We start from the raw sequence: 27,369 nt of genomic DNA, 5'->3' as shown, positions 1-27,369 counted from the left end.
TGGACATCTTAGCAATATTAATTCTTTCAATTCATGGGCATAGGAGGTCTTTCCATTGTTTTTGTCTTCAATTTCTTTCATCAATGGTTTGTGATTTTCCTTAAGAGAGGGCATCCTTGGATAAATTTACTCCTAGTTTTGTTTTTTCCTCTTAAGTGTTGTGAACGAGATCACTTTTATGATTTCTTTCTCAAGTTCATTATAGGAAAATATAAATGATACTGGCTTTTTTTTTTTTTTTTTTTTACCTGAATTCATTCATCAGTCCTCATAGTTTTTTGGTGAATCCTGTTTTTTTTCTATATGGAATACTATCATCTGCAAATAAAGATAATTTGACTTCGTCCCACCTCCCACCTTATTTATCTGCCTTTTCTTTTTCCTCTGGCATAATTGCTCTGGCTAAAACTTCATTGTTCTAAGGACAGTGAGAATGGACCTCCTGTCTTATTCCAGATCTTAGAGGAAATGTTTTTAGCTAACCCCCATTCCGTATGATGCTAGCATTGGATTTGTCACATGTAACCTTTATCATATAGCAGTACACTCCTTGTATATCTAATTAGGTCAGCATTTTTTATCACGAAGGATGCTGAATTTTATCAAATGCCTAAGGATTAGGCACATGGACTATCTCTTCCCATCCTTTCAGTTTGTGTCTTTACTCATGAAGTGAGTCTCTTTTAGGCAGCATACTTTTGGGTCTTGCTTATTTTTTTGTTTGTTTGTTTGCTGTTGTTTTGGTAGAACTGTAGGTGTGTGCCTCTGCACCAGTTTATTCTTTGATTTAGCCAATCTGGATCTCATAGTTGGGTAAATTAATTCGTTTTCAGTAAAGGTAATTATTGGTAAGCTATGATTTGCTCTTGTCATCCTGTTGATCTTCTCCTATTTGTTTTGATTGTTTTTTCCTTCCTCTCCTGTTTATCTTTATGGTCTGGTGTTTTAATGTTTTGAGGTCGTTAGATTCCTCTCTATTTCTCATGTGGATCTTCTGTTCTGTGCATTTTATACTTTCACCTGTTTTCATGATAGTTCTTGTCTTTCTCAGTTTCTGGATATAAGACACTCCTAAATAGCCTTTGTAAGGCCAGTCTGGTAGTGATGACATCTCTCAATTTTTGCTTATCTTGGAAAATATTTATTACTTCTTCATTTCTGAAATATAGCTTTGCTGGGTAAATCATTCTTGGTTGGCAGTGTTTTTCTCTCAGAACTTGTAGTAAATCACTCTATTTACTTCTAACCTGTAAGTCTTCTGATGAGAAAAATACCGTTAGTATGAGGGAATTTCCTTTAAGTGTGAGTTGGTGTTCTTCTCTTGCTATTTTTATCATGTTTTACAGTTTGATTATAACATGCTGTGGTTAGAATGTTTTCTAGGAATGACTATTTGGGGTCCTAGAGAACTTCTCCACGTGGATGGACCTGTCTTTCCCAAGAATGAGGAAGTTTTCAGGTGTTATTTCACTGACTATTTCTTTCCCTTTCTTTTATTTTCAAAAACATCAAAAATGTAAATATTTATTCCTTTAATGGTATCTTATAGTTTTTGGAGGCTGTATTCATATTTTTCTCTTTTTCTATGTGTGGCTAGGATATTTCAAAAGAATAAAAGAACTGTCTTAAAAGTTCAGATTAATTTTCCTGCTTGATCTTGCCTGTTGAGGTTTTCAACTGTATTTTTTATTTGACTTATTTTTTAAATTGTGCATTGATTTTGAAAATTTCTCTTGGATTCTTTTTTAAAATCTCAATCTTTTCACCACATTTCTCATTCATAGCACAAATTATCTTCCTACTTTTACTTAATTATCTTTCTGTATTCTGTTGAATCTTAGTTCCCTTATAGTCATTCTTTTAAATATTTTATAAGGCATTTCATGGATATCCTTGGCTTGAAAGTTACTGTGCTCCTTTGGAGGCATCATGAGACTTTGTTTTCTTCATACTTCTTGTGTCCCTACATTGAGATTTTTGCATCTGAGGTGTCAGTTGTCTGTGCCAATTTTATGAGATCCTTTTTGGGGGCATAGATTTCTCCTAATCGTGTCTTAGGGTGTCTCTTTGTTAGGTTACATTAGCTTTGGTTCCAGTTGGGTACTGCAATGTAGTTGTTACTCTAACTTTTTCAGAAGTAATTACAGATTTTGGGCACAGTATGTACTGTGTCAGGGTCAAAGAGCCCTTCCCTCCACCAGAGGCCATGTGGGTGAGGAATACTCTAGAACCTGAGGTCAACATGGTGCATACAGCAGTGGGGTGGTACAACCACTGGGTGGCTGTTCCAGTAATGGGAGTGTTGGCTCTGGGGTTACAGACTGGAGTGAGTGTATCCTCATCAGTGAAAGCTGTGTGTGTGTGTGTTTGTGTGTGTGTGTGTGTAATGCACACCCTCAGGTCCAGTGGTGACTTGGGCCAGCTGTGGACTGGTTGTGGTAGGTGGTGGCTCTGGCGAGCATGTAGCATTAACATGTGGCTCTCTGGCCTGGTGTTGTGCAGGACTGATGAGAAGCTGGCAGCACAGCTCTGCTCCCCATGTCACCTGCTGTAGCAGCTGGGCTCTGGGACCTGGAAAGGAGACAAGGCAAGTTCCCTTTATGAAGTAAAACTACTGTGCAATCTCCAGGTAGCTCCCCCAACTGGGCTGCAAGACAGCGGTGACTGTGGAACTCTCCTGTCACTAGGCTTGCTGGCAATTGCAGATGGATCCCACTGGGTTTCTCTTGTTCGTCTTTCCCCCTGAAAGGGCAAGTTTCCTCCTCTGGGGAACCGGGCCTACAGTTCTGAGAGTGCTCTATGTCACTATCCCAGGTCTCCACATCTTACAGGGATCCCAAGTCTGCCTTGATGGGTTCAGTGTCTCTCACCTCAAAGTGCAGTTATTTATTTATTTTTGGTGGTGGTGGGGCACCAGAAATTGAACTCAGGGGCACTTGACCACTGACCCACATTCCCAGTCCTATTTTGTATTGTATTTAGAGACAGGGTCTCACTGAGTTGCTTAGTGCCTCAGCATTGCTGAGGCTGGCTTTGAACTTGCAATCCTCCTGCCTCAGCCTCCTGAGCCTCTGGGATTAGAGGTGTGCACCACCTTGCCTGGCTAAGTGCAGTTATTTCTCGTTCTGGGTCTTCTTTTGTAGAGGGAGGTGAGTGCTGTGCACCTCTATGCAGACATTTTACTAATCCTGGAGGTCTTTTATATTTATGTGGTATTCTTGTCAACTTGTTGGTGTCAGGGTTACAATGTCATCATAGACCACATTGGAAATGTTCCCTTTCCAGGAATTTCTGAATGAATTGGTACTATTTCTTTCTTAAATATTTGATAGAATTCACAAATAAAAGCATCAAGGCTAGAATTTTCTTTGTTCAAAAGTTTTGATTTTGAATTTGAATTTTATAAAATAGGTATAGGATGCTTCAGATTTTTATTTCCTCTTGTCTTTATTTTTGTAACTTGTGTGTCTTAAATAATTTTTCTGTTTCACTATTCACTTGCCAATTGTTTGGCATAAAATTTCTCATTATGTCCTGTCGATATTTATGAACTATAGTGCTATCTCCTCTTTTCCTTTGACTGTGCTAGAGATCAAGGCTGAGGCCTCATGCATACCAGGCAAGTGCTCTACCACTGAACTGCATCCCAGTCCCCAGTCCATATTTCTTTCTTGATTGTAATAACTTGTGTGATTTTTTTTTTCTTTTTAGATTTCTATATCTTATTTTTCTAAAGAACAAATCTTTGGCTTTTTCCCCCCTTAACAATATGTTTGTTCTATTTCATTAATTCCTGCATTAATCTTCCACCGTTTTGCCATGTTCATTTCATTTTTTCTTCTTTGCTAAGTTGTGAATTTAGATAGCCTGAAGTTCCTTATCATTTTATTTTTTTAAATATGTCTTTATATTTATAAAACTCTGTTCTAGCCCTGTTTTAGTTTCATCTCACAAATATTTTATGATGCATTTTTATTATTGTTCAGTTTAAATCTTTTCTAATTACCCTGGAGATTTTGTTTTTAATCTGAGTCACTTTTAATAGGTATTGCAGAACTTCCACATAGTCTGGGATTGTCTGCAAGTTTTTCTTATTGAGTTTGCATTTAATTCTGCTGGGATCCAACGACATGCTCTGTATGATTTCACTTCTGTGAAATTTATTGCCTCATTTATGACCCAGAATGTGGTTCACCTGGTTGAATATACAGCATAAATTCTAAAATAATGTTTTCTAAATTTCAATTAGGTGAGTGTAATTAATAAGTTCAGAGCTGAGCAAACTATGGCCTGCTGGCCAGCTGCTTTATGTAAATGAAATGTTAATGGACCACCAGATACATTCATTTAAGTCATTTACATTCATTTATCGACGACTGCTTTCACATGACGGAATCAGAATTGAGTGATTAACAGTGACTGGACTGAAAGCCTGAAATATTTACTATCTGAACATTTCAGAAGTTAGCTAGTCCTTGGCGTAGTTAATATCTTCTGTATTTTACGTGATCTGCCTACTTGTTTTGTAAATAACTGAGGAAATAGAGTCAAATTCTCCAATTCTAATAGTGAATTGATCTATTTCTGCTCTTACCCTGTCAGTCTTTTAAGTGGTTTGATGTTCTATTATTTTATTAATGCACTCTTAGGAGTTTTATGTTTATCGTGAAATATCCTTATTTATGACCAGTAATATATATTGATAAAGTCTACCTTAATATTAATGCAGACAGAACAGTTTTCTTTTGATTACTGTGGGAGGCAGACTGTTGCTCATTGGTAAAGATATCTACGTACTAATCTCTGAAATCTGTTAATATGTTATCTTTTAGTACAAAAGGGAACACTAAATTATATCTTTTGATATGAGGATCTTATCCTGGGTTATCTATATAGGATTACATGTAATCAAAAGAGATTCTTAAAGCCAGGCGTGGTGGCGCATGCCTCTAATTCCAGTGACTCAGGAGACTGAGTGCAAGTTCAAAGCCAGCCTCAGCACCTTAGCCAGTCCCTAAGCAATTTAGCAAGACCCTGTCTCCAAATAAAACATATGAAAAAAGGGCTGGGGATGTTGCCCAGTGGTTATGCACCTCTGGGTTCAATCCCCAGTAATGGAAAAAAAATAAAATGAACTTTAGATTACGTAGAGGGAAATGAGAGGGAGGAGGGGGCCCGGGTATGAAAGATGGTGGACTGAGACAGACATCATTACCCTATGTACGTGTATGATTACCCCAATGTTGTGACTCTACATCGTGAACAACCATAGAAACAAAAATTTGTACGCCATCTGTGTACAATGAAGCAAAATGCAGTCTGCAAAAATAAAAAATAAATAAAAAGTAAACAGATTCTGAGAGGGTCAAAGTCAGAAAGAAAGGAGAGGACAGAAGCCAAGATTAGATGCAGCCATGAGCAGAGCCTTTCGACGTTGGAAAAGTCAACCTACAGTCTCCCTTAGAAACTCTGGAAAAATGCAGACCTACCTGTACCTTGATTTTAGTTTTGAAAGACCCTCCTCAGACTTCCAGGACTGTAAAATAAATACCCAGTTTGTTGTATTTTGTTACAACATCAACATGAAACTAAAATAATTGTTATTTCCATCACAAATGTCTTTCATATTTACTTTTAATCTGCTCGAAACTCTAGCATTGAATTTTGAATTTTAATCTTTACCTGAGCTGGTGATATCTGGGTCGATAATCTCTTGTGTTGCTAAGCAGCAGCAGCAGCCTGGAGCTCCCAAGTCAGCCATGCAATCAGGAGTAAGCAACTGATCCTCCACAGTGTTGTGTGTTGCTAAACCATCATGTTTGGTAGGTCAAGTGAGTTAAGCACATTTTTAACATGATAATTTCAACTTATGATGGATTTATTGGGAAATCATTCCATGGTAAGTCAAAAGCATTTGTATGCTCTTTGATTCTCTCCCTCTTTCTATATCTATCTACAAAATTCCTTTTATAATAAAAGGTGACACAGATTTTAGAATGAAGAGGTAAACACCTCTGTCCATGAGCAACAGTCTACTTACTGCAATAATATAAGAAAACAGTTGTAGCTATATTAATATCAGATAAAGTAGGTTTTATCAATCAGTACTAGTCATAAAGAAAGATACTTCATAATAATAAAAAAATTATTTCATCAAAATGAATGTACTATTGTTTACAGTATATGTAGATATATAGTTTTGTAGTACATATAAAAGCTACATTTATACAATATAGAATTTATTATGTGTGCAATAGAATTATGTCTAATAATGTAGGGGCCTTAATTTTAAAAATACTTTGTTGCTAAAAAATGTCAATGATTATCTGAGATATTGGGGAAATGGCTCTGATAGGCCCACATATAGTAGCCACAAACCTTCAATTTGAAAAAATGCAATGCTGTAATGTTCAGTAAAACAAGTATATGAATTCCAGTTGATAATAAATTGCAGACATGGTGTTACCTTACCTTTAATACTTCAGTACCAATTTCTTAACAGAAAAGGGCATTCTCATGTATTAGATCAAAGGACAGTTATCAAATTTAGGATTTTATTATCCATTCGTCTGTTGAAGGGCATCTAGGTTGGTTCCACAATCTAGCTATTGTGAATTGAGCTGCTGTGAACATCGATGTGGCAGTGTTACTATAATATGGTGATTTTAAGTCTTTTGGGTAAAAATAGAGGTGGGATAACTGGGTCAAAAAGTGGGTCCATTCCAAGTTTTCTGAGGAATCTCCACACTGATTTCCAGAGTGGCTGCACCAATTTGCAACTCCACCAGCAATGTAAAAGTGTGCCTTTCTCCCCACATCCACGCCAACATCCATTATTGTTTGTATTCTTGATAATAGCCATTCTAATTGGAGTAAAATGAAATCTTAGAGCTGTTTTAATTTGCATTTCTCTAATTACTAGAGATGTTGAACACTTTTTCATATATTTATTAATTGCCTGTATATCTTCTTCTGTAAAGTGTCTGTCCAGTTCCTTGGCCCATTTATTGATTGGGTTCTTTGTATTTTTGGTGTCAAGTTTTATAAATTCTTTATAAATTTTGTAGATTAGTGCTGTATCTGAAGTGCATGGAAAAAGGTTTTCTCCTGATTTGTAGCCTGTCTTTTCACATTATTGATGGTATCCTTTGCTGAGAAAAAGCGTTTTAGTTTAAATCCATCCCATGCCCTTCAACAGGTGAATGGATAAAGAAACTGTGGTATATATACACAATGGAATATTATTCAGTCATAAAGAAGAATAATATCGTGGCATTTGCAAATAAATGGATGGAATTGGAGAATATCATGCTAAGTGAGATAAGTCAATCCCCCAAAACCAAAGACAAAATGTTTTCCCTAATAAGTGGATGATGATGTATAATGGGGGAGGGGGGATGGGGAATAAGAGAGAATGGAGGAACTTCAGATTACATAGAGGGAAATGAGATGGAGGAAGGGTATGAAAAATGGTGGAATGAGACAGACATTATTGCCCTATGTACATGTATGATTTCACGAATGATATGAATCTACATTGGGCACAACCATATAAACGAAATGATGTACTCCATATGTGTATAATGAATCAAAAGGCAGTCTGTAAAAAATAAAAAAAATAAAAAAAATTTAGGATTTCAAACATTGATCCAATACCAGGATGTCTACTTCACATTTCAGTTTTGACAGTTGCCCTAAGAATGTCTTTTAAATTTTTCAAATTTACTTTTCTCATTTGAGATTTAGTTTAAAAATACTCACTGCATTTTGTTGATTGTGTTTTTGAATCTTGTTTTTATCTGTAAGTTAGTTCCTCTGCTTTTCTTGATCTTTCCTGACACAGTCATTTTTCAGAAACGTAGGTTGCTTATGTCATAGAATCTCTGAATATGGTTTGGTTTGGTGTCTCTTCATGATTATATTGAGTTCTGATTTTGTTTTGCAAAAATAATAAGTGAAGTTGTGTCCTTTACAGATTTTTATCAGAAAGCTAATCATCTCCCATTTGCCCCATTGCTTGTTACATTGTTGTTACTTTTATACCTCATTACTTTGTCGTGGTGTGTGTTACATCTCTGTTCAGGTATAAGTTCCATATTATAAAGGGACCCATTATAAGTGCACATTTAAGTTATTTTAGCACATTTATAGATTTGTGCAATAATAATAATCATAATAGTTTTAAAACAATTTTTAAATCCCCCACAATTCTCTTGCACCCATTTGAAGTCCGTCCCTGTGCTCAACCTTGGTACCAACTAACTTACTTTCTCTACTTAAAGAATTTCCTTTTCCACAAATTTATGTGAGTGGAGTCAGATAATATGTAGTCTTTTGCATCTGGCTTCTTTTATTTGGCAAAGTGTTCGTGGTTCATTCATGTATATTATGTACTGGTAGTTTATTCATTTTTATAGGTAGAAGCTTGATCATTTATTTACTTCATAAACTTATTATAACCCCTGTAGATTTACAGAAGATGTCTTTTTTCTGCTTCAACACCCCATTTAAGAATCAACAGTACATCTAATGTTTCTGTCACTTTGACTCCTCTTAACTAACAATTTCTCAGACTCTTAGGTTTTGGAAGTCTTTATGGGTACTAGTCAGGCAGTTTGTACGACGTCCCTCAATTAAAAATTTTAAAGCCTTTTTCTCATGATTAGGCCATGGACATAGGGGTTTGTTTGTTCATTTGTTTTTAGAACTGTCACAGATGTCATGTGCCATTCTCACTGTAGCCTGTCAAGGGTTGACAGTGTCACTGTGATATCAGAGTTGACATAAATTCTAATCTCCTGACAGATAGTGTTGTGCAGGTTTCTACACAGCAAATTTACTCTTCTTTCCTCTGTTCATAGTATACCCTGTAAAAAAAATCACTACAAGTAGCCTGTAGGTAAGATATGAAGTCAATCTCCACCTTCTTGAGTTCAGAGTATTCACAGAGATCGTTAGAATTTTTTAAAATTTGTTTTTAGTTGACATATAAATTGCACATTTTTGTGGGATATCATGTGATGTTTAATACATGTATACATTGTATAATATTCGAATGAGAGAAGGATATCTATCTCTTCAAACATTCATCTTTTCTTTGTGGTGAAAACATCCAGAATCCTTTTCTCTAGCTTTTTTGAAACACATGGATAATTTTCATTACGTGTAGTCACCTGGATGAGCAACAGGAGTATTCATCCTATCTAACTCTACCTCGGTAGCCAGCAATCAACCTGCCTCCATCCCTACGTCCAGCCTATTCCCTCTAACCTCCAGTAACCACAGATGTAGTGAGAGACAGGGGTCTATTTTGATTCTTCTTCATGTGTACATCCAATTTTCCCAGCACCATTTACCAAAGAGACACTTCTTTACCCCATGAACATTCTTTGCAACTTTGTTCCATTAGTCTCTGTGTTGCTTTTTATCACATACCACAAAAGATCTAAGATCAATTTTTGTTTTAGCTCTTGTAGATGATATTGTTTTCTTGATTCCTTCTTTAGATAATTTTCTATTGGCATAAAGCAATGCTACAGATTTTTTATGTTGATTTTGTAAACTGCAATTGCATTAGTTTTAATAGATTCTGTGGTAGAGTATTCAAGGTTTTATACATATAAAATCATTTCATCTGCAAACTTCACTTCTTTCTTCTGTTTTGAGTAGCCTTTATCTGTTTATCTTGCTTGGTTTCTCTGGCCAGGACTTCCAATGCTAAGGGGAATAAAAGGGGCTGCAGGTGCATTTTATCTTTGTGTTGTTCCAGATTTAAGAGAGAGGGCTTTCAGCTTGCCCCATTGGGTATGACGCTAGCTGTGAACTTGTTATTCATTTCTTTATTGTGTAGGCTCATTCCTTCTGTACCTAATCTGTTCTGAGTTTTAATCATAAAGAGATGCTAGGATTTCTGCATCTGTGGAGATGAATGCTTGGCTTTTGTCCTTTAGTCTGCTGATGGGGTATAGCCTGTTTATTGATTTATATGTTAAGCTAAACTTGTGTTCCTAGAATAAACCCCACAGGATCATGGGGAATAATCTTTGCAATGGGCTGTTGTATTTGATTTTCTATTATTTTGTAGAGTAATTTTTCATCTCTGTTTATCAAGGATATTTTGGTTTGTAATGTATTCTCCCCCTGCCCCATACTCCCTTCCCTTTTTGGCAACCGGGTAATGCTGGTCTCATAAAATAAATTTGGAAAAATCCTCTCCTCTTCAATTTTTTTAAATAATTTAACAAGAAATATTATTCGTTCTTCTTTAAATGTTCTGTGGAATTCAGCAGTGAAGCTGTCTGGTCCTGGACTTTGCTTTACTCTTTGGAATTTTAATCCATGGGAGATTGTTCTCTTTTTCCACATTTACTTGATCATTAGTATCACTGATGATGCGCAGATATTTGTTTTATGGTTTGGGTTGCAATATGATGCTACTTTATTTTGTTCTTAAATTGTTCTGCTTTGGTCACTAGGAGCTCTTTAAAGGTGACAACTAAGTCCCCTTGACATGCCCCAATCTTTTTGTTGTTCTTCTGCTCTTCAGTGCTTCCTTACTTTATGGTGCTTGCAGCTTCTCTTGTATATTTCTAGCCTCTTCCCTAGATTTAGTCATTTTTGCAGGGCTCCTTGCTTTCTCTTATTAAAAAGTTGTAATAGAAACCATGATCCATCTATTAGGCATGCTATTTTCTTCTGTGGTATTGTTCTTCTAGGCCCTGTGAGCTGATGGAACAAGGAACATGTTTGTATACTACCTGTGAACAACACGTATTTGTAAATACTTTGATCTGCAAACTCCAGTAGCTATAATAAGCTAAAATGAGATCATACTGATATCATCAACTTCATTATCACATGGATCATTCTAGGATCTTCCCATTGCTTATCTGAAAACTCCCACTCTGATAATGAGAAGCCTGCTTCCCAGCTTCTACCTTCCACTTACTTAACTAATTGCATTGTACATGAGTAATGATATTAGAATTGTTAGCCTGCACCCCTGTGGGAAGCAACTTTATCCACAAGAGCACAGTGCTTATGTGAGATTATTTTGTGTTTAGTCTTACAAATTCCATTCATTTTCAGCAACTTTTTCTCTCAATAACTTCTATAAGGTTTTTATTTATATAAATCATAATGCAGTTAGAATGTTTTGTCACGTTCTGTTTCATCCTGTGATCCCTGTTCTCTTTACTCCTTTAAATGCTGAATAATATGACCCTATATAGATATACTTTTATTGGTTACCGATTCACTACTTGTTGGATATTAGTTGTTGTCTTCAGCTTTTGAATATTTCAAATCATTTTCTTACGAATGTTTTTGTACAAGTTTCTGTGTGAGCCTACTTTAATTTCGTTGCATTCTAAGTGTTGGGTCATATGGCATGTTTGAATTTGTTTAATTATTAAAAACTGCCAAACTTTTTCATAGAAACTTCATCAGTTTATATTCCCACTATTAATGTACAATGGCATCTCTGCCAATCTGCTATTTTTTTCATCAGAAAATGTAGCTATTTTTGTAATATTTTAAATAGTCCTCAATTTGGTTTTACTTTGAATGTTTCTAATGACTGATAATATTAAACATCTTCTATGTACTAACTAGGTATTCATGTATACAGTTTGGTGAAATATTTACTAAATTCTTTTGTCCACTTTTAATATGAATTTTGCCTTCTTATTGATTTATGAAAGTTCTGTATATATATATTTTATGTCCTTATCAGATATAGGCCTTATAAATATTTGCTCCCAGTCTGTGGTTTGTCTCTTTTTTTCTCCTTAAGGGTTTCTTTTAATATGTGAAATTTCAAAACATATTTGATGACATTTCCTTTATTAAGATTTCTTTAGATCATTTTTTTTAGTGTTATATTCAAGAACCCTTTTCCTAACCCAAGGATACAAAAGTTTTGTGCCAAAAAGTTTTAAACTTTGTATTTACAATTAAGTCTATGATCCTTTTTGGGTTTTGAATGGTATGGCATACAGTTTGTGTCAGGATATCAAGTTGTTCCTCTACAATTTGTTAAAAACTTCTAATCCCCAGTGGAATGCCTTGGTACCTTTTGTGAATAATCAATTGATCACAAGAGGGTTTGTTTCTGGACTCTAAATTCTGTTCTAGTGCTCTATATGCCTGTGTTTGTATCCCTGTGTCACACATTCTTAGTTAATCAAATATTATAATATGCAGAAAAATCAATGTAAGTCACCCATGTTTGTTGTTTTCCAAAAAATTTTCACTATTCTGAAGTCCTTATATTTCCATTTAAATTTAGAATCATTTTGTTATTTTTGAAATAAAAGTCTGCTGGGATTTTTGTGTGAAATATATTGAAAAACAGATCAAATTGGAAGAATTGCCATATAATTTTGATATGTGAATTAATGAACATGGAATTGATCTCCAATTATTTAGATTCTTAAATACCTTGATCAAGTTTTATATATAGTTTTCAGTGTAGAAGTCTTGCATATTTTAAAACATTCCAAGTATTCTATTTTTTTATATTGTGAATAGATTTTTTTATTGCTTTCTTTTTACACCACATCCACACTTACACTTATTATTGCTTGTGTTCTTGATAATAGTCATTCTAATTGGAGTCAGATGAAATCTTAGGGTTATTACTCTAATTACTAGGGATGATGAGCACTTTTTCATATATTTGTTGATCACCTGTATATCTTCTGTGAAGCGTCTGCCCAGTTCTTTAGCCCATTTATTTATTGGGTTCTTTGTATTTTTGGTGTAAAGTTTTTGTAAGTTCTTTATAAATTTGGAGATTAGTGCTCTGTCTGAAGTGTGTGTGGAAAAGATTTTCTCCCACTCTGTCGGCTCTCTCTCTTTTCACTTTATTGATTGTTCCCTTTGCTGAGAAAAAGCTTTTTAGTTTGAATCTGTCCCATTTATTGATTCTTAAGATTTTAATTGGTATTAGGAAATTATTGGTTTTTCCATATCGATCTTATATTTTGCAAACTTACTGTCCTTGTTTAGTAGTTATGCTCCAATATAAATGCTTCTAATTTAAAAAAAATATTTTGCCTATTGTACTGGTTAGAATTTCTAGTACAATGTTGAAGATAAGATAAAAGTTACCCATGATATCTAGGTTCTGGCCTGCTATGTCTGGGCCTTTGTGTTGTTCTGTTGAACATAAACACTTTTAAGGAAAAGCCACATCAAATAAGACCACCATATGATCATGATGGATTAAGAGAAAAAGATCTCTCTGTAATCACAGCTGAACACAGGCAATAAATAAGAACATTATCCAGACACAATATTTCCAAACATTTCCTTATCTTGGTTAATGAGTGAATGCTGCTTTATTACCAATTATTTGCTTTGGCCTAGTATTCCCTTATTTTAGATAAGATTTATTAAACTTTTGATTATAAACTTACCCCCATTTCTAATCCAAAATAGGTCCCTACATCCTTAAATTATCCCTCCAAATCAACTAGCACAATCCAGATTCTGTAAGTCCTTTCTAAAATCATCTAACTGAGATGCCCCATAGTTCTCCATTAGTGCAAAGAAAAATAAACCAAACTTGTTCAACTACAAGTGTATAACCGGATAACTGGTGGTCTTTAGCTGGACAGCTCCGAAAGAAGTGGAGATTCAAAATCCAGCAGAAGCTCCCACTGCATTGTACTGGATCTTCTTTGTGCACATTCCTCAGACCCTTGTATCCCTATCTGTTTGAATACCTGTTCATAGGTAGGAGGTAAGCTCACCTGAGTCTAGATCTGATATTATGGTTTGTTGAAGACCAGGGTTAAATTTCTTATTATTTAAATTTCCTAAATATCTTGCAATTTTTTCCATAGGTTGTCTTATAATTTACTTAAAAATTTAAAGTATATATGTATATATTATGCATATATATATACATATATACACATATACAAATACGTATATTTGCATGTACATATATATTTTTATTTTTATAAATAATTGTACTAAACTAAATCAAATGATAATGACAGATTCTGTTTTGAATGTTGTAATATTTGATTTCATGAAATTCTTATAACATTTCAAATTATAAAGATCTAAGGTGTTAATTGAAATGTATCTTCTTAGCTACCTTTAAGACACTAGATCTCATAGTATAATTAAATTTAAATGTCTTGATACTTTCTAAATTAAAAAAAATGAAACAAAACACTGGCTAATCAACATAATTTTTATTTCTTAAAATGAGAATCGATTAACAACATAGGTAAATATATTTGGATGATATTGCTAACTACACATAAATGTATTAGTATGTTTCATAAAATATGTATATAACTATATGTAATTTTTGGGTAAATTAATATATAAAAATATACATTTTATACAAATAAATATATAATGCACAAAATATATAAATATGCTATTTATTTGAAAATATATTTGATTACTTTGCTCCCTCAAAATTGTTAAAATAATATAAAATAAGTGCTTATGGTAAAAAAGTAGCTAAACAACTCCAATATTCTTTTTAAAAAATAAATTTATTTTTACTTGGCAAATATTAATTGTACATGTTTACAAGGTACAATGAGATGTTATGACATATATACATTATGGAATGACTAAATAAAACTAATTAATACATCCATCACCTCTCAAACGTATCATTTCTTTGTGGTAATAGTTAAAATATACTTTTTGTAATTTTGAAATACAGTATACAATACATTAATTATTAGATATATTCAACCTTCTGAACAATAGATCTCAAAAATTTTTTCCTCCCGTGTATTGGAAACTGTATCCTTTGACCAATATCTCTCCATTTCCCACCCCATCAACCTCTGGTTCTACTTTCCATTTCTATGAGTTCATGTTTTAAGATTTCATTCATGAGATTATGTGGTATTTATCTTTCTGTGACATTCTGGCTTTTGTTCTCTGGTTTTCTTTTGTGCTTGGAATAAAAATGGAGTTATTTTCCTTGTAAGATAGTTAAAATAGTTAATATTATGCTTCACATAATAATTAGACAAATATAAATATGGGTGTATATATATTTTATATATATATATATATATATATATATATATATATATATATAGTAGTGAGTATAAATTCCTGTCTATTGATTAAGAAAAGTTGGTAATTAACAACTCAGCTTAGATGGGAAGAATAAATTCAAGCACTCAAAGATGGATTGGTGGCTATGACAATGTGTTGTATTTTTTTAAATGAGAGAAGAGACAATATTTAATGTTCTCACCACCAAGATGATAACTACATGAGGTATTGTATTTGTTAATCAGTTAGATTTAATCATCCCACAGTGTATATATACTTCAAAATGCTGTGTCATCCTATCTGCTTCACACATCACTAACTGTTCCTTGATCTAATTTCAGCTGACTTTCTTCCTTTACCTAAAGAAGGAAATGAAATGGCTGTGGTTGTTTACTTCTCTTTGGAAGTAACAGAAGAAAGGAAATAACTTATGTGAACTCATGAGTTAATTACAGGCTCCTATTCTAGGTTCTACTCTATAGTAAGTTAGTGCAATCAAAAAGAGGAGTCACATGATAATTCCAACCTTGACTTCAGCAGATGCAAATCTGTTTCTAAAACATCCACCTGAACAACTTCTTTATGATCTAAAACCTGGTGAATTGGTTCTGGAAATACATTAGAGAAAAATCATCTTTGAGGCTTAAAGGAAAAGATCTTATTAGATACTGGTAAGTAACTCATATCACAGTAAAACATGGGAGAGTTGATCATTGGATTTATATTTTTCAACTTCAAAGGCAGATACCATTTACTTTTAATTCCCAAATATCTATTCCATTGAGATGGACGAGTATTCCTAGAAATCCTCCAAAGCTGTAGATTTCAAAATAGAAAATTTGTATGGCAAACAAAGCAACTAAGAATACGAAGAGAGAACTTAGAGAATGGGAGGAAATTTTTGGTAGCTACGCTTTTGTCAGAAGGTTAATATTTAGAATATATAAAGAACTCAAAAAACTTAACACCAAAGAAAGCTAAATAATTCAATTAATAAATGGGCAAATGAATCAAACAGACTCTTCTCAAAAGTAACACAAATGTACAACAAATATATGAAAACAAGAAAAATTATACTCCAAATAATTTTGACTTATCAAAATGCATAAATGCATTCTACTGTCATATATAACTAATTAGAACAATAAAAAATTAAATATATAAAAGCAAGAATAAAGGTTTTATTTCATTTCCACAGTAAAAAAAAATATGAAAACATGTTCAACATCATTAGTAATTAGGAAAGCACAAACCAAACAAACTGATACTTTATCTCACACAGGTCAGAATGCCATTCATCAAGAATTTAACTAATGGTGGGATCTGACACCCTCAGTTTACTCAGTTGATAGTTATTTTTTGAAATACTCCATGTGTTCTTTTTAAATGCTTTTATTAGTGCCTTATACTTAAATCATACATTAACCAATAATAGTTGAGATTATTTATTTATTTTGTTTTGGTACCAGGGATTGAATCCAGGGTGCTTAAGCACTGAGCCACATCCCCTGCTGTGACCTGCATGGCCATTACTTCAGAAACCAGCAGAGAGGCAATGGGTGTTAGAAAAAACAGACACACATAAAGAGAAAACTGAACCCAGGTGGGACATTACACACAGATGGTGATGCAATGACCTAGAGTTAACTGAGCACATTTAATATTTAGATTTTTATCATCAAAAAGTTATTTGTGAGAGAGTTCCTGGAATACAGGCAGGCTTGAGGGTCACAGTGGTAGGGAGACATTTTGGTTATCTTGCTATGCTCAGAATCCTCTATTCCTGGAAGCCAGAGTCTGAGTTTCAAGGTAAAAACTGATAACTCTAAGCTTTTGTACAGTTACTGTGGGCAGGTGTCATCATAGCAACTGGGCAATGTTAACTGGTACTTTTACACAAGGAGATCCCAGCACAAGTGCATCACAACAGCAATCAGACACTTGATCCACATCACCACTCCCTATAATCCCCAACCATTTTTATTTTTTATTTTGAGACAGGATTTCACCAAGTTGCTTAGAGCCTTGCTAAGTTGCTGAGGCTGACTTTGAACTCATGATCCTCCAGCCTCAGCCTCCTGCTAAGTATAATACGTCAGACTCTGGGATTTCAGGCATGTGCCATTGAGTTCATTTTGACATAATCATACATCAATGAAATTTATTTTCTCCATTTTAGTCCCTGATGCCTCCTCTTTCCCTCCTGTCTTCTTGCACCCTATTGGCCTTCCTCCACTCTAATGTTATTCCTTAGTTTATATGCTTATTAATTTATTTAGTTTTAGTTGGTGCTTTATAGATACCGCATAAAAGTGGAAATCACTGGGTTGTATTTCTACATGCACTTAGTATAACTTGTCAAATTTATTTCCATATCTTCTTCCCTTCCCCTCCCTCCTTCCTCCCCCTTAATCTCCTTCTTCTACTCCATTGTTGTTCCCTCTACCCTATGATATCTTACCCCTTCTTTTCCCCCATTAATTCCATCTAGCTTCTGCATATGACCCTTGAGTTTCTGAGTCTGCCTTATTACACTTAACATGATATTCTCCAGTTCCATCCATTTATTGGGAAATGCCATAATTTCATTCTTTATGTCTCAGTAAATGGTATATATACATTCCATTGGATATAACTACATATTCTTGAAATATGTACACTTCATGTGTATGTATACCGCATTTTCTTGATCCATTATCTGTTGATGGACACCTGAGTTGGTTTCATAACTTAGCTTTTGTAAATTGTGCTGCTACAAATATTGAGGTGACTGGATCACTAGAGTATTCTGATTTTAATTCTTTCACAGAAATAGTTAGTAGTCAGATAGCTGGTCAGATGGTGGTTCCATTCCTACTTTTTAAGTGGACTTTCCATTCTACTTTCCAGAGATGTTTCTAATTTTCAATGCTACCAACAATATATGAGTTTACATTTTCCCCCCATATCCTTACCAGAATTCATTATTATTTGAATTCTTGATAATTGCCATTCTGACTGGAGTTGGGATGAAATCTCCATGTAGCTTTAATTTGCACTTCCCTATTGGTAGGGACATTGAACATTTTAATTTTTTTCATATTTGTCGGCCATTTGTGTTTCTACTTTTGAGAAATGTCTGTTTAGTTCTTTTGGCAATTTATTAATTGGGTTATTTCTTTTATTGTTTTATTTTGTTGCTAAGCTTTTTGAGTTCGTAATGTATTCTGGATTTCAATCCCAATTAGAGGAATAACTTCCAAAAATTTTCTCCCAATCTCTGTTTATGTTCTTAACCAATTTCTTTGCTTAGCAGAAACTTTTAAATTTGATGCCATCCCACTTATTGATTCTTTGTTTTATTTCTTGAACTTTAGAGATTTTTTTAAGGAAGTTGGTGCCTCTGCTTATATATTTGGAATATTGAGTCTTTTTTTTCTTCTAGAAATTGTAAAGGTTCTGGTCTAATTCCTAAGTCTTTGATTCATTCTGATTTGACTTCTGTGTAAGGTGAGAAATAGGGATCTTGTTTCATTCTTCTACATGAGTACTCAGTTTTCCCAGCACCATTTGTTAAAAAGGTTATCTTTTCTCCAACATAAATTTTTGGCATCTTTGTCAAGTATTGAGTGATTACGATCATACTATGTGGAATTGTCTCTATAATTTCTTTTCTATTAAATTGGTTTTCCTGTCTATTATGATACCAATACCATACATTCTTCTTACATAACTCTGTAGAATGATTAGAGTTTGGGTATTATGATTCCTCTAGCATAACTCTTCCTACTCAAGATAACTTTGGCTATTCTGGGTCTTTTATTCTTTGAAAAGAAATTTAGGACTATTTTATCTGGTTCTGTGAAGAAAGTTATTAGTATTTTGATGGGGATTGTATTGAATATGTAGAATGCTCTGGTAATATCACCATTTTGGCAATATTAATTCTGCCTATTCAAGAACCTCAGAGGTCTTTCCATTCTGCTAAGTTCTCCTTTAACTTCTTTCTTTGGTATTCTATCGTTTTCATTGTAAGTATCTTTCATCTCTTTCCTCGGTTAGATTAATTCCTGAGGATATTTTTTGATGTTACTGTAAATGGGATAGTTTTTCTTATTTCTTTTCCAGCAAAATTACTATTGGATTTTAGGAAACCTATTGATTTATGAATGTTGATCTTGTATCCTGCTAATTTTTAAATTTATCAGTTCTTGAGGACTTCTTTTGGAGTATATTTTTTGATCTTTTAGGTATAGGATCATGTCATCAGCAAATAGATAGTTTGACTTCTTTTTTTTTTTCCTATTTGTTTCCCTTAAATTTTCCCCTCTTACCTGATTTCTCTGGTTTGAGTCTCAAGAACTATATGCAATAGGATTGTTGGAAGTGGACATCCTTGTCAAGGTCTCTATTTTAGAATAAATGCTTTCAGTTATTCTCCATTCAATATGATGTTAACTTTGGGTGTGTCATATGTAACCTTTATAATGTTGAGATAACTTCTTTCTATGACTAGTTTCTCCAGCACTTTTGACATGAATGGGTGATAGATTTTATTAAAGGTCTTTTCTGAATCTATTGAGGTGATTATGTGATTCTTGTCTTTAACTCTATTTATGTGATATATTTTGTTTGTCAGTTTGTGAATGTTGAGTCAACATTTCATCCCTGGGATGAAATCTACTTCGTCATAGTGTACTATCTTCTTGATTTTTTTTTTTTTTTGGATTGCATTTACTAATGTTTTACTAAGTATTTTTGCATCTATGTTCATCAGGTATATTGATCTGTACTTTTCTTTCCTCAATGTATCTTTTTCTGATTTTTGTATCTAGGTTACACTGAATTCATATAATATGTTTTGGAGCATTCCCTCCCTTTCAATTTTATGGAATAATTTGAAGAAGACTGGTGTTATTTCTTCTTTCAATGTATGGCAGAACTCAGCTGAGAATCCATCTGGTTCTGAACTTTTCTTTGTTGGGAGGTTTTTGATTACTTTTTCAATTTCATGGCTTGATGTCTGCTTAGATTTTCTCTGTTTCCTTTGTTCAATTTCTACAAGTCAGATGCCTCTAGAAATTTGTCAGTATCTTCTAGATTTTCCAGTTTACTAAAGTAAAAATTTTCAAAATGGTTTCTAATGATCCTTTGGATTTCAGAATTTTCTGTGGTGATATTTCCTTTTTCATCTCTAATTTTATGAATTAGGCCATTTCTCTCTTTTGATTTATTTGGCCAAGTATTTATCAACCTTTCTTATCTTTCCAAAGAGCTAACTCTTTTGCATTGATCCTTTGCATTTTTAATTTTCTAATTAATTTCAGCTCTGTTCTTAATTATTTTCTTGTCTTCTATTGATTTTGGCATTACTTTGGTCTCCCTTTTCCAAGATTTTGAGGAGTGACATAGATTATTTATTTGGACTCTTTCCTTTTTTCACATCTTAATCATTTCTTTTATTAGTTTATCCACAAGTTAAGACATTAATTACAAATATTATGTAAGTATTCAAAGTATTCAAACATGGTTTTAAGTAAACAATATAGAGAAACATAAAGAGTGAGCAGGACTTTAGTTTTTACAATTCTTTTACCAGTGTAGAAACCCGGTTAATATTGCCTGAGTGAATGGCATGAGGTGAAGTTCCAGGATGACTTTTTGGAATTATGGCCTGACTTCCAGCCCTGTTTTGACTGTGTGGTGCAACTGTGGGTAGAGTGTGGCAGAGCTGAATGTGAAGCCTGGTTGGTAGGTGCTGATGGAGCAAGAAAAAAAAAAAAAAGTGGTCCCTTAGAATAAAGAGAAAGGTTCAACAAGCCATGCTGTGCCTTCAGCTTCATGGCCCCTTTCAGGTCCCTTCAAAGGCCCTGGGGAGCATTCTAGTAATATGTGCAAGTGGATGCATGTTCTTAAAATTTGCACAAATAAATGTAGATTTATATTATTTTTCTTTTTAATTTGTAAAAATTTGTTCTTTTTAGTTTTACATGACAGTAGAAGGTATTTTGACATATTATACATACATGGAGTATAACATCCCATTCTTGTAGTTGTACATTATGTGGAGTTACACTGGTTGTGTATTCATATATGAACATAGGAATGTTATATCTGATTCATTTACTGTCATGGAAACTTTCTATTTTTTTTAATGTAGGCATTCAATACTATAAACATTCCTCTTAGAACTGTCTTCAACCTGTCCAAGAGATTTTGATATGTTGTATCTCTATTTTCCTTTGTTTTCAAAAATTTTGTGATTTCTTCTCTCACTTTTTCTATGATGCTGTCCTCATTTTAAATAGTATTGTTCAATGTCCATATGTTTATGTGATATTTATATTTTTTTCATGCTGTTGATATCTAGTTTCATTTTGTATGATCTGATAGGATGCACAGGATTCCATCAATATTTTTGTAATTTCTAAGACCTACTCTATGACTTCTTGGTCTGTTTTGGAAAAGGTTCCATGAACTAATGAGAAAAAAGTGAAATTCAACTTTTTCTGCATGAAATATTCTGCTTGTATTAGTTAGGTTATTTTGATTTATAGTATCATTTAGGTGGAAATAATTTTATTGATTTTATATTTGGATGACCTGTCTATTCATGAAAAGGGTATGTTGATATCACCTAGGATAATTATATAGGGGTCTATCTAGGATTTAATGTCGAGAAGCATATTTGAAAATGTAATTTGATGCACTGATATTTGGGGCATAAATATTTACTCTTACAATATCTTTTGTTGGATTATTTCCTTTACTAATATGTAGTGGCCTCTTATTTGTTCAGATTAATTTTCACTTCAATCTGACTTCTCAGATTTTATTTTTCTTTTTAATTTGTAAAAATTTGTTCTTTTTAGTTTTACATGACAGTAGAAGTTATTTTGACATATTATACATACATGGAGTATAATGTCCCAATCTGACTTGTCAGATTTGAGGATAGATGCTCCTCTTTGGTTATGAACTCTGTTTGCCTGCAATGTCTTTTCCACCCTTTTACTTTTAGCTTGTGGTATCTTTGCCTATGATATGAATCTCTTGCAAACAGCATGTACTTCTATCTTTTTTAAAAAAATCCATTCTGCTAATTGATTTCTGTTATTGGGGAGTTGAAACCATTTACTTTCAATGTTATTATGGGTAACTGTTATTTTCTGCCATTTTGGTTTTTCTGCTGTATTAATTCAGCCTTGATTTTCATTTACTTAGTTGCTTTTCTAATGAACTTCATCTATTTGGAACTTAGGGGTTTATTTTAGGCTATTTCTATGTTATAATATATCTTTAAGTATTATCTTTTGTACTGGCTTAGTTGTCATGAAATCTTTTAGTTTACCCTCATCTTGGAAAATTGTTATCCCTCCATTGATTTTGAAACAACACTTACTGAATATAGCAATCTTGGTTGGTAACTACTTCCTTTAGAGTTTAGAATATCTTATTTCAAGCCCTCCATGACTAGAGTCTGATTTGAGAAGTCAAAAGTAAGCCTTATTGGTTTGCCTCTAAATGTGACCTGATGCTTTCTCTTGCAGCTTTTAATATTCTTTCCTTATTTTCTACATTTGGCATTTTGAATATAATGTGTCTTGGACAGGTTCTTTTATGATGTTCTCTATTTTGATGTTTTCTATGTGCATGCTATATGCTATATGTGGATGTTTATCTCAATTGTAAGTTGAGGAAATTTTCCTTCTATTATTTCACTGAAGAGATTCTTAATGTCTTTATCCCGTATCTCCATATCCTCTTCTATCTCAATGATTCTCAGTTTTGTTTTCTTGATATGAGTTCTTGTATGTTGTAATCATGGCCTTTAATTTGTTTTCTTTTGTTGCATACTGAATGTTCAAGTTCATATATCCTGTCTTCAAGGCCTGAAGTTCTGTTTTGATGCCCGAGTTTTTATTTTCTGTGCCTTCTTAACTGTTAGTGATGCTTTCAAGTCAATCTTTGACTCATCATGCATTTCATTTCCAAGAGTGCTGATTAACTTCTTTTCACTATCTGTATCTCTTTATTGAAAATTTACAGGTCTTTCACCACCTGTATTTGTTCTCTTAAATAATTCTTAATAATCAGTTTTTCATAGTCTTTCTCTGGATTTTGATTCATTTACCTATGTATAGTTTCCTTTCTTGGAAGTTGTGAGTTTTGCAGGGAGATTCATTTGCCTATTCCCTCATGTTTTCAGAGGTCTTGGACTTGCCCATAAGTTGAGATGGATTTCTCTTCCTCTTTTATACAACTGTCCTTTGGTGTTTACTTAACTTTTTTTTGTTCTAGGGGTTTCTTTCTGTTTTTGCTGTATGACTAAATGTCTAGGAGTGGGATGTGAGTTCACCCTCTAGTTGTTCCTACTTGAGGTCTAGTCATTGGTTTGGGATTTTCTCTCCCCTATTCTGTGTGCCAAAATATTATTGAGATTCGAATGGGGCTAGTTTTGTGTGGGGTAAAGTTCATTATTACTTGGCAAAGTTGTGAGTATTCTCTGCTCAAGTATATCTACTCCATGTATTTAAAGTGTCCAATTACTTCTCAGACCCTCTGGAGCCAGGGTTAACAATAATGTTACCAACAAATGTGCAACTCTATAAATAAATGTTCAGCATCTACTTTGACATCTATTGCCAGCTGCAGAGGAATGATGGGTTAGCTTTTAAAATCAGCACCAATGATAAAGAACAATGAACTAAATCAGACATTAAAGAGCAGGTGTCTGCTATGTCATCCCCTGTATTAATAATCACAACAAGAAAAATGGGTTAGGAAATACAAAAATATATAATTCTATCAGATAATGGAATACAATTCCTTAAGTGAAGAGAAAACAGGATAGGGAGGCAAGATAAGGCTTGAAATAATTAAAAAGTGAACAGAGGAGAATCATGAGTGAGGTAGCAGATGATGGCTATAAAGAAGGACGAGTGAGATATAACTAAAAGTAAGGAAACAAAGAAAGACGAAGAGGGAACAGAAAAATTTGACTATTAGGGAAGAAAGTGAGTAATAGGTAAAAAAGGAACAAAGACCAACATATAAACAAACAAGTCCAAAAGAAGTCAAAAAGAAGTCAATCCCATGTAAATTGTACCTCACAAAGTCTAATTAAGGCTAAATAATAAATGGGTGAGGAAGAAAGCAATTCAATGAATGAAAAAAATATAATTCATTTCTAACATATCAGAACAGCAAGTATAGCAAGAACACACACAATAATGCAGAATGGAAAAAAAATTAAAACAAGTAAGTAAATGAACTAAATCAAACTAAAATTAGAAAACAGGAAAAGGGGGGTAATAGGAAAAAAGTCTTAATTTAAAAATAAAGGGCTTGTTTCCACTGAGGTGGTCAAAACTGTTGGCAAGAATGGATGCTCATTGCTTATGCTGTCATGCCTTTTCAAAATTTTTTGGTATTTATTTCTGGAATCTGTAAACCTTGAGTCACAGTCTTTGGGTTTTGAAGTCCTACTTCTTTGTTCCTCACCAAGGTGCCAGTCATCTGATCAGGAGCCAAAGCTGGCTGCAGTAGCTCTCAGCTTCGCATCCCACAGGGTAAGACGGGAGAGACCAGGTAATGCTGACAGATGGCACGCTCCCATAGCAGGACTGGTGCAGAGTTCTAAGTTGCAAGTTCCAGCAGCTGGGGTTTAGTCTTGACTATGTTTATGGAACTCTGTTTGCAGGTGGTAGAGATTTGATCCACATCCCCTGTTGCTGGGCAGATGCTGATCTCTTCTGAACATCTGGGTCTTTGGGGCTTCCAGAATATTCCACTTTTAGGATGAGGTTCTACAACTCCTCAGACCTTACATATTCCACGTCCCCCAATGTAAGTTACCCAGCATCAACCTGGAGTGCAGAGGCACCTGTTTGACCAGTTACTGGCATGTTCCCAGTTGCTGGTATGGGACACCAGCAACACAGGGGGCTCTCTTTCCTTGGTGTCCTCAGCCTGGATTGCCCTAGGCACAATCCTCTGCTTCTGTTTCAATCCTAATGGTCCAGGCACACTCTGGATGCCACAGGAGGTGACTGCTGGGTCAAGCTGGCAACTTCTTTACGAATTCCCAATCTCCCACTTCTGCTCACTGCTGTGCAGCCACTTGAAGATTCTTCCTGCAGCTGTGGCTCTCTGGTTCCTGCCAGACTTTCAGCCTGTTGACCAAGAAATTTTGATCACTTATCACCCAACAATCTTCCCCACCACCTCTGTGTCAGTTAATATCAGCCTCCCTCTCTATTCCCCAGATTCCCCCAAGCCTATTTTATTCCCCATACTCTCCTCTCTGCCTGTGCTTCCCCCTCCCCTCTGCAGTGGGCTGGCAGCTTGCATGCTGCCACCGAAGGTCAAGCTGGTGGTTCTCTAACATATTGTTCAAATTTTACCTTCAAATTTTCTGACTTTCTGTGTCTCTATGACTATTTTACTCTTCAATGTTTGAGTTCAGTGAACTCCCTTATGCACTAACCTCACTGAGAACCAGTATATGTGTAAATTTTGAGTTGAGGAACTGCTGAGGAGTGCATCCTTCCTCTAATCCAGTGTCTTTCCTTCTCCCAGATGCATTCTTCTGATAGGTCTTTTTTGATACTTAACTGTCCCTTGAACTAGTAGTTCAAACTGTGTAGATCCCAGCTTTGTAAAAATTTGACTTTGTCCTCACATCGGCAAACGATCATTCTGTGAAGTCATTACAATCCCATCAGCAAGTTCTAAGCATTCAAGAAAGGGTACTAATTATCACAGTTATTTTAACTCTGATTGTCACTTTGTTCTCATAAAAGATGCTACAGCTTGCCTTCAAGGAAGTGTGATTCTAATCAAGAGCTTATCTACCACAAGAGTCACAAAACTAGCTCACTACATTGTGATACCTCATACATATGCTCCCAGTAAACCTGTTCCTCAATAAGAAAGTCTTACTATAGAACCATCAGATTAACATCTGTCTGTTATATAGGAGTTCATCCTGTGTTTTCAGGATAATCATTAAAGAGTTTCAAGTATTTTAAACTGCCACCAAATTATGTCAGCAAGATGGCAGAGTAGGAGAACCTAGCAGGCAGCATTGTATGAATTAAAATATCTCTGAAAGAGTTCATGAGTTAAGAATCTGTGTCAACACAATGGAGGAAAAAGTCCCAGGAATAACTGCAGTGAGAATAGAAAGAACAGTTTCATTGTGCTTGCATAAGCCCATCCTCTATGCTGGCTCTGCTCAGTCCTGAGAGGAAATTCCCTGGCCTGTGAACTCTTTTTACAGGGAAAATGAGAGCAGGATGAGCAACCAGTTTCCACAGCTTATTGGGGCACTGGCTCAAGGACCTGTTTTGGTTTCACTCACCCACATCACTGGGGGGAGATTGGCATAACTGAGGTAGTTGAAGAATCTGGACAAAGAAGAAAGGCGGGAGATCAGTATCTGCTGAGGTAGGTGCCGCCATGGTCCCCAGTAGCTTCCTTTGCAGAGGACCTTAGCTCTGTTTTCTACAGGGGAAAGCAACAACTTGTGCAGCCACCTTAAACACTACAGTTTTTGCGTCAAAGGCCTCACGTTTTCCACGTTTTCAGACTCCAGCTGACTGAGCTGACAGAGTTCCACAGAGTTCCCCCTCCTGCCCCACCTTCCACAGTTGCATGTTTTAGTTTTCCATTGAAATAATTATGGGGTATTGTAATATCAAAAGATGCCTAAGGAATCTCTTCTATTCATATATGCTTTTCCTTACCTCTATTGTGGGGTAGGGATTCTGTGTCCTCTTGGTAATTCAGACCCATCACCCCACAAAACATAGTACCCTTCTTGGCCCATTAGAGGCATGAGGACCCTGTAGTGAGTGGGTTGCAATCTTAAATTACAGGTCAGTGAAATAATTGCTGTGTCTCTGGTAGAAGCATCCCTTCATCTGGAAATAAGAGCTCCGGGTCAGCAGAGCATCAGGGTACAGAAACAGAAAGCACACGTTTTCAGGTGGGTCACTGGGCCTAATGGTGATTGGTGCCACTCATATTTCCACTCCTTGGTTTCTGGACTCATGAATTCTGACTGTTCGAGAAGGGAACATACACCAGATGCTAATTCTGACCAAATACAGTCTCTAGTGAAGCTCTGGAAATTATTGTGACCTAGATGGCACACAACTCAGTCTTTGAAAGTTCACTCCATGTTTCTATTAAGCCAGCAGCTTCAGGATGGTGGGGAACATAGTAAGACCAGTGAATTCCATGAGCATGTGCCCATCACTCTACTTCTTTGCCTGTGAAATAAATTTTCTGATCAGAAGTAATACTGAGAGAAATACCATAACATTGGATAAGGTATTC

The 27,369-nt window shown here is 34.8% G+C and overlaps 1 protein-coding gene and 1 long non-coding RNA gene across 2 annotated transcripts in view; both read right to left on the bottom strand.

The window, feature by feature from the left end:
* Positions 1-27,369, bottom strand: part of LOC124986112 (selection and upkeep of intraepithelial T-cells protein 8-like) — a 262,170-nt gene that overhangs the window by 233,420 nt on the left and 1,381 nt on the right. The window lies entirely within an intron of this gene.
* Positions 1,293-5,778, bottom strand: LOC124986197 (uncharacterized). The gene is made up of 3 exons (XR_007108998.1): positions 5,683-5,778; positions 5,490-5,536; positions 1,293-2,571 (listed from the first exon to the last, which is right to left on the bottom strand). It is a non-coding gene; the product is annotated as an uncharacterized LOC124986197 (long non-coding RNA).

Source organism: Sciurus carolinensis, chromosome 1 (genome assembly GCF_902686445.1).
Source record: "Sciurus carolinensis chromosome 1, mSciCar1.2, whole genome shotgun sequence".
Lineage (NCBI taxonomy): Eukaryota > Metazoa > Chordata > Mammalia > Rodentia > Sciuridae > Sciurus > Sciurus carolinensis.
Note: the sequence above shows the minus strand (reverse complement) of the source record. Positions and strands in the feature narration are given on the sequence as shown.